This window comes from Phascolarctos cinereus, unplaced genomic scaffold, assembly GCF_003287225.1.
Source record: "Phascolarctos cinereus isolate Bilbo 61053 unplaced genomic scaffold, phaCin_HiC Scaffold_4;HRSCAF=312, whole genome shotgun sequence".
Lineage (NCBI taxonomy): Eukaryota > Metazoa > Chordata > Mammalia > Diprotodontia > Phascolarctidae > Phascolarctos > Phascolarctos cinereus.
In genome coordinates this window covers 391,653,603-391,667,192 of record NW_027555847.1, presented here as the reverse complement: position 1 = coordinate 391,667,192, position 13,590 = coordinate 391,653,603, and the positions used below count along the sequence as shown (strand labels likewise).

At 38.3% G+C, this 13,590-nt stretch overlaps 1 protein-coding gene across 7 annotated transcripts in view; it reads left to right on the top strand.

Annotated features, from left to right (window-relative positions):
* Nucleotides 1-13,590, top strand: part of FHOD3 (formin homology 2 domain containing 3) — a 717,939-nt gene that overhangs the window by 79,382 nt on the left and 624,967 nt on the right. The gene's annotated exons all lie outside the window — the stretch shown is intronic.

The window sequence follows — 13,590 nt, the reverse complement described above, 5'->3', positions numbered from 1 at the left end:
TCATCCCCCTGCTCTCTTGTCCCCTTTCCCCCTATTTACCTGTAGGGTAAGACAGATTTCCATACCCAATTGAATGTGTATGTTATTCCCTCCTTAAGCCAAATCCTATGAGAATAAGATTCACTCATTCCCTCTCATCTTCCCCTGTTTCCCCTTCCACTGTAAAAGACTTTTCTGTTTTTTTTTGTGAGATAATTTACCCCATTCTACCTCTCCCTTCCTTCTTCTCCAAGTATGATCCTCCTCTCTCATCCCTTCATTTTATTCTCCAGATATGACCCCTTAATCTTCAACTCACCCTGTGCCCTTTATCTATCTATCTACATATACATACATATAATTTTTTTCCTCCAAGTATCCTGATACTGACAAAGGTCTCATGAGTTATAAATATCATCTTTCCATGAAGGAATGTAAACAGTTCAATCTTAATAAGTCTCTTATGATTTCTCTTTCCTGTTTACGTCTTCATGTTCCACTTGAGTCCTGTATTTGAAAGTCAAATTTTCTATTCAGCTCTGGTCTTTTCATCAGGAATGCTTGAAAGTCCTCTATTTCACTGAATGACCATTTTTCCCCTGAAGGATTATACTCAGTTTTGCTGGGTAGGTGATTCTTGGTTGTAATACTATTTCCTTAGCCCTCCAGAATATTATATTCCATGCCCTGCAGTCCTTTAATGTAGAAGCTGCTAAATCTTGTATTATCCTGATTGTGTTCCCACAGTACTTGAACTGTTTCCTTCTGGCAGCTTGTAATATTTTCTTCTTGACCTGGGAACTCTGGAATTTGGCTATAATATTCCTAGGAGTTTTCCTTTGGGGATCTCTTTCAGGAGATCTGTGGATTCTTTCAATTTCTATTTTGCCCTCTGGTTCTAATATATCAGGGCAGTTTTCCTTGATAATTTCTTAAAGATGATGTCTAGGCTCTTTTTTTGATCATGGCTTTCAGATAGTCCAATAATTTTTAAATTCTCTCTCCTGGATCTATTTTCCAGGTCAGTTGTTTTTCCAATGAGATATTTCACACTGTTTTCTAATTTTTCATTCTTTTGGATTTGTTCTACTGTGTCGTGATTTCTCATAAAGTCACTATCTTCCAATTGCTCTATTCTAATTTTTAAGGAAGTATTTTCTTCAGTAAGCTTTTGGACTTCCTTTTCCATCTGGCCAATTTTGCTTTTTAGGGCATTTTTCTCCTCATTGGCTTTTTGGACCTCTTTTGCCATTTGGGTTAGGCTATTTTTTAAGGTGTTATTTTCTTCAGTATTTTTTTGGGTCTCCTTTAGCATCACTCTCAGTTTTTCCTCTACTTCTCTAACTTGCTTCTCAAAATCGTTTTTGAGCTCTTCCATGGCCTGGGACCAATTCATATTTTTCTTGGAGGCTTTGGATGTAGGGGCTTTGACTTTGTTGTCTTCTTCTGGTTGTATATTTTGGTCTTCTTTTTCACCAAAGTAAGATAATATAGTCTGACTCTTTTTGCCCTGCTTGCTCATGATCCTGGCCAATTACTTGAGTTTTAAACTCTTTGTTAAGGTACGAATCTGCTTCCAATGTGGAGAATGTACTGTCCCAAGCTTCAGGGGTTTGTACAGCTGTTTTCAGAGATACTTGTAGGGACCTGTAAATTTTCAGTTCTTCCAAGGTGGTATGATAAGGGGCAAGGTGTTTACTCCTTTCCTGGCCTGCGACTACAAGTACTCCTTTCTGTCCTGTAACTGTGAGGAGGGGCTTCTCTCCGCAATCACTACAAGCTCCACCAAGCCAGCGCTCCGCCTCACCCCAGCACCGCTGCCCAGAACTGTGGCCCAGATCCAAACATGGGCAAAGGAAAAGATTCCTGCCTCAGCACTGGCAAAGAGATCCCTGCCGTCCCTCTCTGATCAGCCACTGGATTCCCCCTCAGTCTGTGGGCCAGAAGCTCGGGAAGCAGCTGCCCCCCCCACAGGGCCACGCTCTTGGCGAATGGAGCTGAAACCCCGCCTTCCTTTCTCAGGAACCGACAGAGACAGACTTTTCCCACTGACCTTCTAATTTGTCTTTGGCATTGGTGGATTGAGGAATCTGGAAACCTCCACAGCTGCCCGAGATTCAGTCCTCTGAGGCCTGCTCCAGGTTTGCTGCAGCCTGCGCGCCCACGCTGCGTCCTGTGCACACACGCTGCGCTGCACTCCCAGCCCAGCGCGACACACCTTTCTGATCAATCATCCACGTTGTCTTGGGCTGGAAATTTGTTTCACTCTGTCTTTTTGTGGGTTCTGCTGCTTCAGAATTTGTTTAGAGCCTTTTTTTATGAGTATTTGGAGGGGTTTGGAGGAGAGCTCAAGCAAGTCACTGCTTTCACTCCGCCATCTTGGCTCCGCCCCCCTTGGAATTTTCTAAGTCTGACCTAGGAGACAGTACTGTCTCTCTGGGTCAGTGTGGTCTTAGGTGGGTATGACATGCCAATAACTCCCTTTATTGGCACATTTCCATCTGACTTTAAACATATTTCTTTTCCTCTGCTTTCTTTCTATATTGCGAAAGAGCAGATAACTAACCAATCCTGTAATTTGACATTGCTAATCTTCTAGCTACTACTGAATTTTCAGCCAATTTTCAGACATATTAAATTTTTAGGACTTATTAAAAGTCCTTTGCTGTTCTATAGATGAAATAGAGGGATGTAGATTAGATAAGAGTATCATTAGGTGGAATCACAACTGGTTGAATTGTGGGACCTGAAGATCAGTCGTTAGTGGATTACCTTAGGGAGTAGACCTGTGCTATTAAACATGGTTAATAATGATTTAGGTAAATAGTTGTTTACCTGATATGTTTAATCCAATTTGCAGATGATACAAAACTGAGTGGTATAGTCGACTTGTTGGATTTATAGGCTAAGGAAACAAAAATATCTTCATAAGATGAAATTTTGGTCATCTCTAACAATATGAAATTTGATCTAGATAAATATAAAGTGTTACTTCTGATTTAAAAAAAAATCAACTCCACCAGTACAAAACAGGAGAGGTGGGGCTAGATAGAAGTTCTCTTGAAAAAGACTTCAAGGTCAGTGGGAAGCAAGCCCAGTGTGGGTCAACATCATGACATGAGGGCCAAAAGAGTTAGTGCTGCATTAGCTTTAGGCTGCATTAAAAGAGGCATAGTGTCCAGCATAAAGGAAGTGGTAGTTTTGTTGTATTCTGGCTTGGCCATACTATATCTAGATTATTTTTTACAGTTCTGAGCATATTTTAGGTAGGACATTGATAAGCTAGGAATGGTCCAGAGAGGGGCAACCCAGAGGGTGAATAATGATAATTCATGTTCTTATAATGTCTTGAGGGGCTGGCAAATGCTTTCTTCAGAACAATGAATGTGACATAATTAGTATAGGTATTATTGTCCCTGTTTTCCAATGAGGAAACTGAGGTGCTGATTGTTTAAATAACTCATCTGTGCGCATGTGCCTGTAAGTGTCTACATTGCGTTTCAAACACAGATATTTGGACCCCAGGTCTAGCATTCATTCCACTAACTCACGTTTAGGAGCATGGAATCTCTTTCATGTTGGATTACAAGGTCCCTGAGATACCTTCATCTCTGAGATTCTGCATGTTTCTTTCCTTTTGCTACCAAAATTCTATCACTTTTGCTTATTCTCCAGCACTTCCTGTGTCCTTTGCCATGTGTTTTCTACTTCTACTACTTTAATAAATTTCTCTCCCTTGGGTCACCTATGACTTCCTAATTGCCAAAGAAAGTAGCCTTTTTTATACCTCATGTTCCTTCACCTATCAGCAGCTTCTGATGCTCTTTCCTCCCTCCTCCCCCTTTCTGAAACCACCCTTGGTGTTCAGAGTATTGTGCTACTTGTTACCTAAGTTTTGTACTTTGTGACCTATGATTTCATAGCATATGCATATGCATATGCATAGCATATGCATCAAAAAAAATCTGAGACTCTAAATTCTACCCCTGATTAACAAACACCCGGTTATATTATGGGGTCAAAGGATCGTAGATTTAGAGTTGGAAGGCATTTCAGAGATTATCTAGTTCATCTGTCTTATTTTGTAGATGAGGAAACTGAGGCCCAGAGAGATGAAGTCACTTGCCCAAGATTATGCAGGTAGTAAATGGTCTCTCTGGGCAGCTAGGTGGCACAATGGATGGAGCTCTGGGCCTGTCAGGAAGACTCATCTTCCTGAGTTCAAATATGACCTCAAATGCTTACTAGCTGTGTGACCTTGAGCAAGTCACTTAATCCTGGTTGCCTCAGTTTCCTCATCTGTAAAATGAGCTGGAGAAGGAAATGGCGAACCATTCTAGTATCTTTGCCAAGAAAACCCCAAATGGGGTCACAAAGAGTCAGACATGACTGAAAACAGCTGAACAACCCCCCAAAATAGCCACTGTAGCATTTGAATTGAGGCCTTTGGACAGCAAATCTGGTGTTATTTCCACTCTTCTTCTTTTCCTTCTCAGAGAGTTGCTGGGTACTGCTTCTCTGATGATTATTGTTCCTCTTTACTGTAGTGATCACATAATATCCTTTATAATAGCCGGTTTTGTAGTTTCATCTAAGCCTTTTGTTTTCTTATCCCCACTTAAAATTTAGTGTTAAGCCCTGCAGATCAGATGGACAAGTCTGTCAAATTGTTCCCTTTTAGTCTCTGAGGGGCACCATTCTTTGCTAGGAACAGTTGCAATAGTCGCAGAAAACAAATCTATCTCATCAGCACCGTCTTTGTACATAGATGTTCACTTCCCACAAACTCCTTTCTCTTCCATGGTTTTGGCCATTAAAAGGCAGAAGGGATTAAAAAAACCAACCAAACAAAACACTGTCTGTGCCCCCAAGCTTTTCACTTTCCTGCTTCAAACTTCAGTCTCTAGAGACTTTTTCCACAGTTGTTCCAGCTGTATAATTTGTTTCTATCTAAATCAGCAAATGTAAATAGAGACCAGTGAGTTTGATGAGTCTTCCAGTCCTTTGAATCTTGCTCTGTGTGCTAGATAGAATACTAGGGCTAGAAGGAGCTATAGAAATCATCAAATTCAGGTGTTCTGTACACTTTTTTTTTTTGTGTTGTGGACTCATTTGGCAGTTTGGTGAAACCTATGGATTATGATTTTAAATAGAATACATAATATTACAAGGGAAACTAATTATATTGAAATACAGATAACAAAACAGTTTACAAAAAACAAAACACAGACCCTGGGTTAAGGTCTAATACAACCTCCTCATTTTCCAGATGAAGAAAAGGAAACTCAGGGGAATGAAGTGATTTATTCCAGGTCACAGAACTAGTTTGTAGAAGAGCCAGGAACAAAACATAAATCTTCTGACTCCCATTTCATTATTCTTTACACTACACCAAATTACATCCCCAACAAAGTATAGCTTTCCTTGTAGTTTGATGTTCTTGGATGTGTGTTTCCCTTCCAAATACCCATTCCCTGTGAATTTATGTGTATATTGGCAACATCAGGACTTGGGATTCTTTACTTCCTATGCCTCCCAATCATTACTTTCATCAGAATAGCACGTCTTCAGATTCATATGCCGAGTTTCTTCACAGCTTCCTTTATATTTTTTTTATTAAAGAGACATCAATCACTGTGATATACTTTTCTCCCAGGGATGGATTCCTTCTATCTGTTAGGGATTGTGAAGCCCTTCTAATGTACAGGGGATGATAGATTGATACTTTTTATTCATAATGTCCAAAATCACTCTCCTTCAGAAGAGTCTTCTATCTGGGGCATTTATAAATTAATATATCTCCTCCATTCTTACATTACTATTTGCTGATTAAGCTAACCCACTAAGATAGTTTTGTGCATATGATGAAGCATTCTAACTTGGGTGATGAGTTCTGAAAAGGATGTCACTTATTTCTTCCCTTTTTCTTTGGTTTCTTTCTAATTCCAATGCCAATGTGTTGACTCATGTGTCTATTCTGAAGTGGACCAATCCTTATAGTCTGTTGGGTAGAAGGGAATCTACTGTGCACATAAATCTACTTCTTTTTCCTCTGGGATAGCTTATTAGCCACTTACAGTGTTGATGTTTTGAGGGTAAAAAAATAAAAAAAACCCAGAAATTTTACACGACAATTTTGTTGTATATTTGAAAGGAACAGCAAGTTGTACAATGTAGATTTGCAGTTTCACGTGCAATCATCTTTTTTATTGTACTATGTTATGGAAATGCTTGTTTTATTATATAAATTAAGAAACAATGAAATAGAAAAAAATCATACTTAGGTTTAATATAACTTTGTCCCCTTGGCTTGTTGGTTCAGTTCCTGAACAAGAATGAAAGGGTAGGACAAACTTGTAGTACCACTTTCATATCCATACCTCCCTTTGATCATGGTTCTCCTACATTTTCAAGTCTTACTTCATAGATCTCTGTGTCCTAACCCATCTCCTAGTTTGTCTCACTTTTATGGGATCATGGTATCATAGGATTTTAGAAGTGGAAGTGATCTTAGCAGTCATTTAGTCCAACCCTCTCATTTTACAGATGATTGTGGTCCAGCTGTATTTATAGTTCAGCTGTAGTTGTCCTCTTAGTATTACTTTTAAAAGATCTAGTGCTAGAAGGAACCTTAGATATCTTCTAGGTGAACCCTCTCCTACAGATGAAGAAACTGACACCAAAGGAATTTAAGTGATTTGTGGAAAGTCACCCAGGTGGTAAGCTTTATAGTCAGGTATTAAACCCAGGTTTTCTGACTCCAGGGATCATACCTTTTCCACTATCCTATATCCTTTAACTTACTTCAATTGGTTTTTCTAAGATTATGTATGTATGTATGTATGTATAACTATATATACTCATACACATATATGTATATGTCCATACACACATGCATATCTATATCTATATCTATATCTATATCTATATCTATATCTATATCTATATCTATATCTATATCTATATATATCTATATCTATATCTATATCTATATCTATCTACTTCAACTAGTAATATGGACATTTCCAGGTCATCCCTGTTTGTTGACTAGTACTTGGAAATCTCAATGAATCACTAGAATAAGGGTTCTTAACCTGGAGTCCACAGACCCCATATGTTGTCCGTGGATAGATTTCAGGGGGTTCATGAACTTGGACAGGAAAAAATTATATCTTTATTTTCATTAATTTCAAATTGAAATTTAGCATTTACTTTGTTATTCCAAGAAGGGGTCTGTAGTTTTCACTGGACTGCTAAAGGAACCCATAACACAAAAATTTTTAAGATACTTTGTCCTACAGCATGAGGAGATCCAGAACTCCATTTTGAAAGAAAAAAAAGTGACTTCCTGTTGTGACCTCCTGGTACTTATGCCCACACTGAAGTGGGCTGATCTCTTTCTTGAGCACAAAGAATACAGGGGTAGCTTCTCCATAGCAGAATGTCGTTTACGCCCTTCAGATATGGTATGGAATATCTTAGGATCACAGAATCACAGACCTGAGACCTGTCCCGTGGACCTGGAAGGGATGTCAGAGGATGTCTCCTTTGTTCAGTGCCCTCATTTTACAGGTGAAGAAACTAAGGACCCAGGTTGTGTCACTTCAGCTACTTGTCAGAAGATTTGTTCATTAGCTGAATGAGATCCAAAATCTTTTCAAAGCGCATTGAGAACATTCATTAATTGGGAAACCATCCATTCATCTAGGTTTGCCAAGATCTATTCTTGCATTAAGTTAGACCAGCAGAAAGCAAAGGGTCTGGACTGTATGCTATTTCAGACTCTTGAAATAAATGTCTTCAAATGGGTTATGATTCAAGGCAAGCCAGGCAGCTAGGTGATACAGTAGAGAGAGCTCTGGGCTTGGAGTCAGGAAGACCTGAGTTCAAATTCAGCCTTAGAAACTTACTAGCCGTGTGACTCTGGCTAAGTCACTTAAGTTAGTAAGCCCTTACCTCCCAGGATTGTTGTGAGACTCAAATGAGGTAATATTTATAAAGGGTTTAGCCAAGTGTCTGGCATGTAGTAGATGCTTAGTAAGCTTTTCCTTTGTGCCTTCCTTTTCCTTCCTTCCTTCTTCCTTGAAGGCAGGGGCAGTGTCATAATATAACAGGATCACACATAGGTCATGGCTAAGACTAGTTCTTAAACCCTTCCCAGGTTTGTATCTCTGTATCCTCAGCACCTAACACAGCTGCATACGGTAGGTATATAATAAATTTTTTTTTAGGCAATTGGGGTTAAGTGACTTGCCCAAGGTCACACAGCTAGTAAGTGTCATGTGTTTGGTCTGAGGTAAGATTTGAACTCAGGCCCTCCTGACTTCAAGGCCAGTGCTCTATCCACTGCGTCACCTAGTTGCCCCAATACATTTCTTTTGAATTGAATTCATATGCCCCCCAAAAAGGTTGGTATAATGAAATCAATTACTGCTCTGGGAGTTAGAAATATGACTCTACTTCCATTTTTGCCAGTAGTTACCTCCATAAACATGGATTCTTTCTCTTTTTGGGCCTCAGTTCTCTAATCTGTAAAATGAAGGGATTGTCCTCCAAGAACTCTTTGGTCTGACATGCATTGTTGGTGTTTTGGGTTGTTTCTAGGGGCTTGTTATAAGAACTCTCTGAAAATATTCTCTTTTATAAAACTTGGTTGTACGACAGTACATGATATTTCTTCAGTATTCTTTGTATAAGCATTGATGATTAAATTCTTAGTTTAGTTTCAGGAAAAAAAATCTTTCTCAGAATTTGAATATTTTATTTTATCAGGAAATGGATGTAACTCAATATTTCTCTCTCACTTCTGCCTTAGCAGAAAATTTAATCATATGTAGTGGTAATCTATTTATCTCTGGTGCCTGAAGGATTCTGTTTCTGCTCTGTTCCTTCAGATCAACTGTTTTTACTATTTTTATCCTTAAATGTCTTACCTTGAACTGTACTTTTCATTTGCCTTAGCTCTTTACAGATGTAAGTAGGGTGTAAATCTTAAATAAATTAGACATGAACCACATCATATTGACATTCTTCCTACAAATGTAACCAGGTGACATAAATAAATAACTAGAGTAAATAAAATAAAGCTACTTAACTGGCCTAAGGAAACTATGATACATAGCTTATCTCTGTGCAAAATAAACCTCAGAATTTTGGACATTCTGATCAAGACATATTCCTTCATCTCATATTTGTCCAATGGTTAGTCAGTATCTCCATCAGGGTGGGAAGGAGTGCAGGAGATTAAAATGAAAGCATTTAGAAAAGAAAGAAAAACTCTGGAAAACATGGCTTTCTAGCATTTTGTTAAAATACTTTTCCTTTCATATTTAATTGGCTGAAACTACTGTTTTGTAAATAATTTTTTTCATAAATAGATTTGTAGAGGAAAAAGATGTCCTCTGAGCAAAATGTTTTGTGAACCTTAAAGAAACACACATATGTAAGCTCTGAGCTCTAATTTCTGTATTTAAATCTTACTTTCTGACACAAATAGACCAACATCATGTATTGCTGTAGACTCTTATTCTTCTGGAATATAGAAAATAAAGAAGCTACATTAATTCATTTTTGGCTTTTGATTTTCAAATGCATTAAAAATTTTCAGCAAAACTTGCAACATACTAATAAACCAAATATGGAGTTAATTACCAAATAAAATTTTAAAAGTGTATATTTTGATTAAATGCATAGCTTCTTTGAACAAAATAAGGACAGCAACAACACATTTGGTTAGTTATCTTCATCTAAAATTTTCCGTGTGCTTACAAAGTTTATTGTCAAATTGTATTTCAAGATTTGGATACAATCTGCTGTAAATATTGAATGTGCCTGAATTTTTCATTGCTCTATCAACATTGAATTTTTATCATTTATTTATTTTTCAATTGGATGAGTATAAGTGGTATCTGAAGACTATATTTATTTGCATTTCTCTGATTAGAGAATTTGAACAACCTTTGCTGTCATTATTAATGATCTGTATTTCTTTCTTCAGAAATTGTTCATTCCTGCCCTTTGATTACCCTCTGTGTACTGAGTATTATTCTAATAGATATGCAACATTTCTTTATAAATTACTGGTGCCAGACTATTACCAGCTATCTTAACCGCAAATAGTTTTTCCCATCGGTTGTTAAATTTGGAAGAACATTGTGGGAAGCATAGTGAGGCAGCTGTGGTGTGTTGGAAAGAGAACTGGATTGGTTATCAGTAGTTAAAGATGTTTTCCCTAGCTGGGATGATAGCAGTTGTTGTTATTAGTTCTTCGTTTTCCAAGAGGACCATGACATGAGGAAGGTGATGTCATGACTTGCAAGTGAATTGGATTTAAGTGAGGCAGGGCTGTGCAAAGTCACCAGCCTCAATCTCTCCTCTGGAAACATCTGGGTCCAGTGGCAAGATATAGATCAGGATGACTGGAGATGGCCTCCAGGATGATACTAGATTGATCCTAGTGAAGTCACTTATCTGCTTTTCTTTTTTAATTAAATAAATGTATTAGGATGAAAGCTCATCCTCTTCTAGGCTCCTTGAAATAATTTGCAGTTACCGTCTGAGTGGCAGACAGTTCAACAGGGATGATTGGTACTTAATTGTTCTGTGCAGCTCAGAGATTATGAAGATTTGGTAAGTCAACAGCTATTGAAATTTTTTTTTTCAGATCAGTGTTGTTTCCAGGCAATTGTGAGCACCAGTTTCATTTGTGACAATGGTTTAGAGTTCAGTCATGTACAATTAATTGATTGGATTCTCCTGAATGGACATTTGTCACCTGACAGTTTATGAAAGACAGGAACTCTAATGCTCACCATTACTCATATGGATCTATGATTTCTTAACTTTGGGAATTCCATGCAGTGATATAGATATCTATAGATATAGATAGCCAACCAGCCATCCTTGTCCATGTGTGACTTTGTCCACATGCTTCCAAAAGTTAGCTACAAGGTCCTCCTTGTGTTTTGGAGGCTTACTTTTCTTCCTTCTATCATTTGAAGGGTGCCAATGGAGCACTCTGGATGACCACTTGTCTGTCATAACTACTCCTTCCCCCTCCCCATTTTATTTATTTTCTACTAAGAGTTTATTATTAATATTATTTTTGTGGGAAAGTAGATTCCAGTTTTCAGGCTGGGACTCTGAGAACACATCTCCCCAACAGCCTGAGTGATAGAGGTTGGGGCAAAAAGGGAGCAGATAGGGTTGATATCCGTGGATACTAGTAACTTGTTTGTTCTTTAAAGTGGTCTGACAGTTTACACTCTAGGTTATTACCACCCAGATGTTGTGAATGAAGAAATGAAGGGCAATTGTCTCTAAGGGGTCAAGGACTGTGGCCAGTTATTACTCTGTCACCTGTTTATATGTTTGAGTCCCTTGTAAACCAAATGTTTGTAAGTTAGGGACATGCCTGTATTTAGGATAATGCATGTGTTTCACCTGTGATGAGTAGAAGACACAACAGTGTTTCTGTCTGCTCTTCTTTTTGATCTGTTGAGGATTGCTTCTCTCCCTGTCCCCCACCCCCTTCCATTTTGAAAGATTGAAGATAATAAGAACTAGAAGAGCTGTTTGTCATATTTGGTAAGAAATGTAAAAGGGATGTTTGGCCTTGTTTTTAGGTAGCTGTGCTTAAGAGAGTTTTCTTTGCTTGCTCTGCTGGTCCCCTTGAATCTGAGTGTTTTCCACTGTATATTTAGAAGGAACCACAATGTTTCAGAAAACTGAAGGATTCATGGTTGCATAGCAACAGAAGCACCATTTAAGCGAAAGTGGAGCCCAAGCTTTTTTAGAGCTGACTAAATGAAAAAACCCAGACAATCTTTGTGGCCCTGTTAAAACTGCTAAAAGCCCAATGGAGCTGGAGAACCCTGGCATAAACATCATTTTGGAGCCAGAAGAAGGTCTACTGAAAGTCTTTATTTTAGTGGAAGGAGATTTTGGTGGTTCCTTTCAAGGCCCTTTTGTGTTTGACAAAGTCTTATCACTGTTGCCTCAAGAGTTTGCTTTTTAAATTTGGCTAGACTGTAGGAAATCAGAGCTCTGGCTTAGTCCACTGATATTGGTTAATGTTCCTGCTGAGCCCAGACTAGCAACTTTAGCTGGATTAGGGAATATATTGGTCAGTCCTGGGGCTAGGCTGATGATAGGTACTGCATAAGTATTACAGTTTCTGGAATTTCTGTCAGCTATAAGGAACTCTTTGGGAAAATCAATTTCAAAACAGACATAAAAGATTTAATTTCTTTTTTATCAAGGAGAGTTGTTGTTTAGTCGTATTTCACTTGTGTCTGATTCTTTGTGACCCCATTTGAGGTTTTTTTGGCAAAGATACTGGAATGCTTCGCTGTTTCCTTCTTCAATTCATTTTACAGTTGAGGAAACTGAGGCAAACATAGTCAAGTGATTTGCCCAGGGTCACATAGCTAGTAAGTGTCTGAGGCCATATTTGAACTCAGGAAGATGAGTCTTCCAGGAAGAACCAGGAAAAACCTACTCTGGGTTTTTCCTTTACTTAGGTGTTGGGGTACTAGCTTTCTTTTGATCAAAGAAAACTATTCTGCTGACTTGGAGGTAGTGTGTATTAGATATAGAGTAAGAAAACCTCATTTTGAATCCTTGCTCTATGACTTGTCACCTTGGGCAAGTATCTTAGTCTCTGCACTTCAATTTCCTTTTACAGGGTTACTGCAATGACCAGATAAGATAATTATATACAGACTGTTTTGTGCCTGTACATTGTTGTATGAATGCAAGCTCTTATTGTTATTTCTGTTGTGAAATGAGACAGTTGATTCTATTCACAAAATGCCCACTATAGACTGCACAGAATTAAGGAGCAGCTTCATGAATGGTTTCTTTTTGTCTTAAAAGATGGAGATGACGGTACATATTAACACACATTTATGTATATATGTGTGTGTGTGTGTGTGTGTGTGTGTGTGTATACACACACACATACACACACTTTGATAAATAAATCCTTTGAGTCCAAGTAACCTTTTAACAAAATCAACCTTTAGCGCTAGAGATTATCATCAGTGGCTATGATGGTTTAGTAGAAGAATATAGTAGTCTAGAAGGCGGAGCAGGGCCTTGTCCAGGCTGAAGGGGAAGGCTGTGCTGTTAGCCCCTATAGCTTATTCACCTGGGAGGAGAGGAGGTGATTTGTACCTCAGATATGCAGCCTGCATGTTACTGGGTGTACAGTGCCTCTAGCCTTGAGGGAAGGGAGAGTGGGACCGCTCAGAAGTCAACAAGGAAGGACTCTCACTCTTGAAATGTGATTCTGATAGAGAATTGTGTCTTCAGAATCAATTCTCATTAAGAAATTTTACTGTATATATCAAAAGGAGCTATAGTATGTTTTGAATTGTCAGGTTTTTTTTTCTTTTAAACTTCTGAAGAGCAGTATTAAAAATGTTGTTATTAAATCTGATTTTAAGAGTAACAGCGGTATGTATTTGTCTCAACTCCTTTCATACGGAAGAAGTTCAAGTTATTCATATATTTAATTGAAGACACAAAAGATCACTTTATCTTACATGGGACCTGCAACCCAAACCATAGTAGTCATTAAATAGTTCCCAGTAACCCTCCACTTCACTG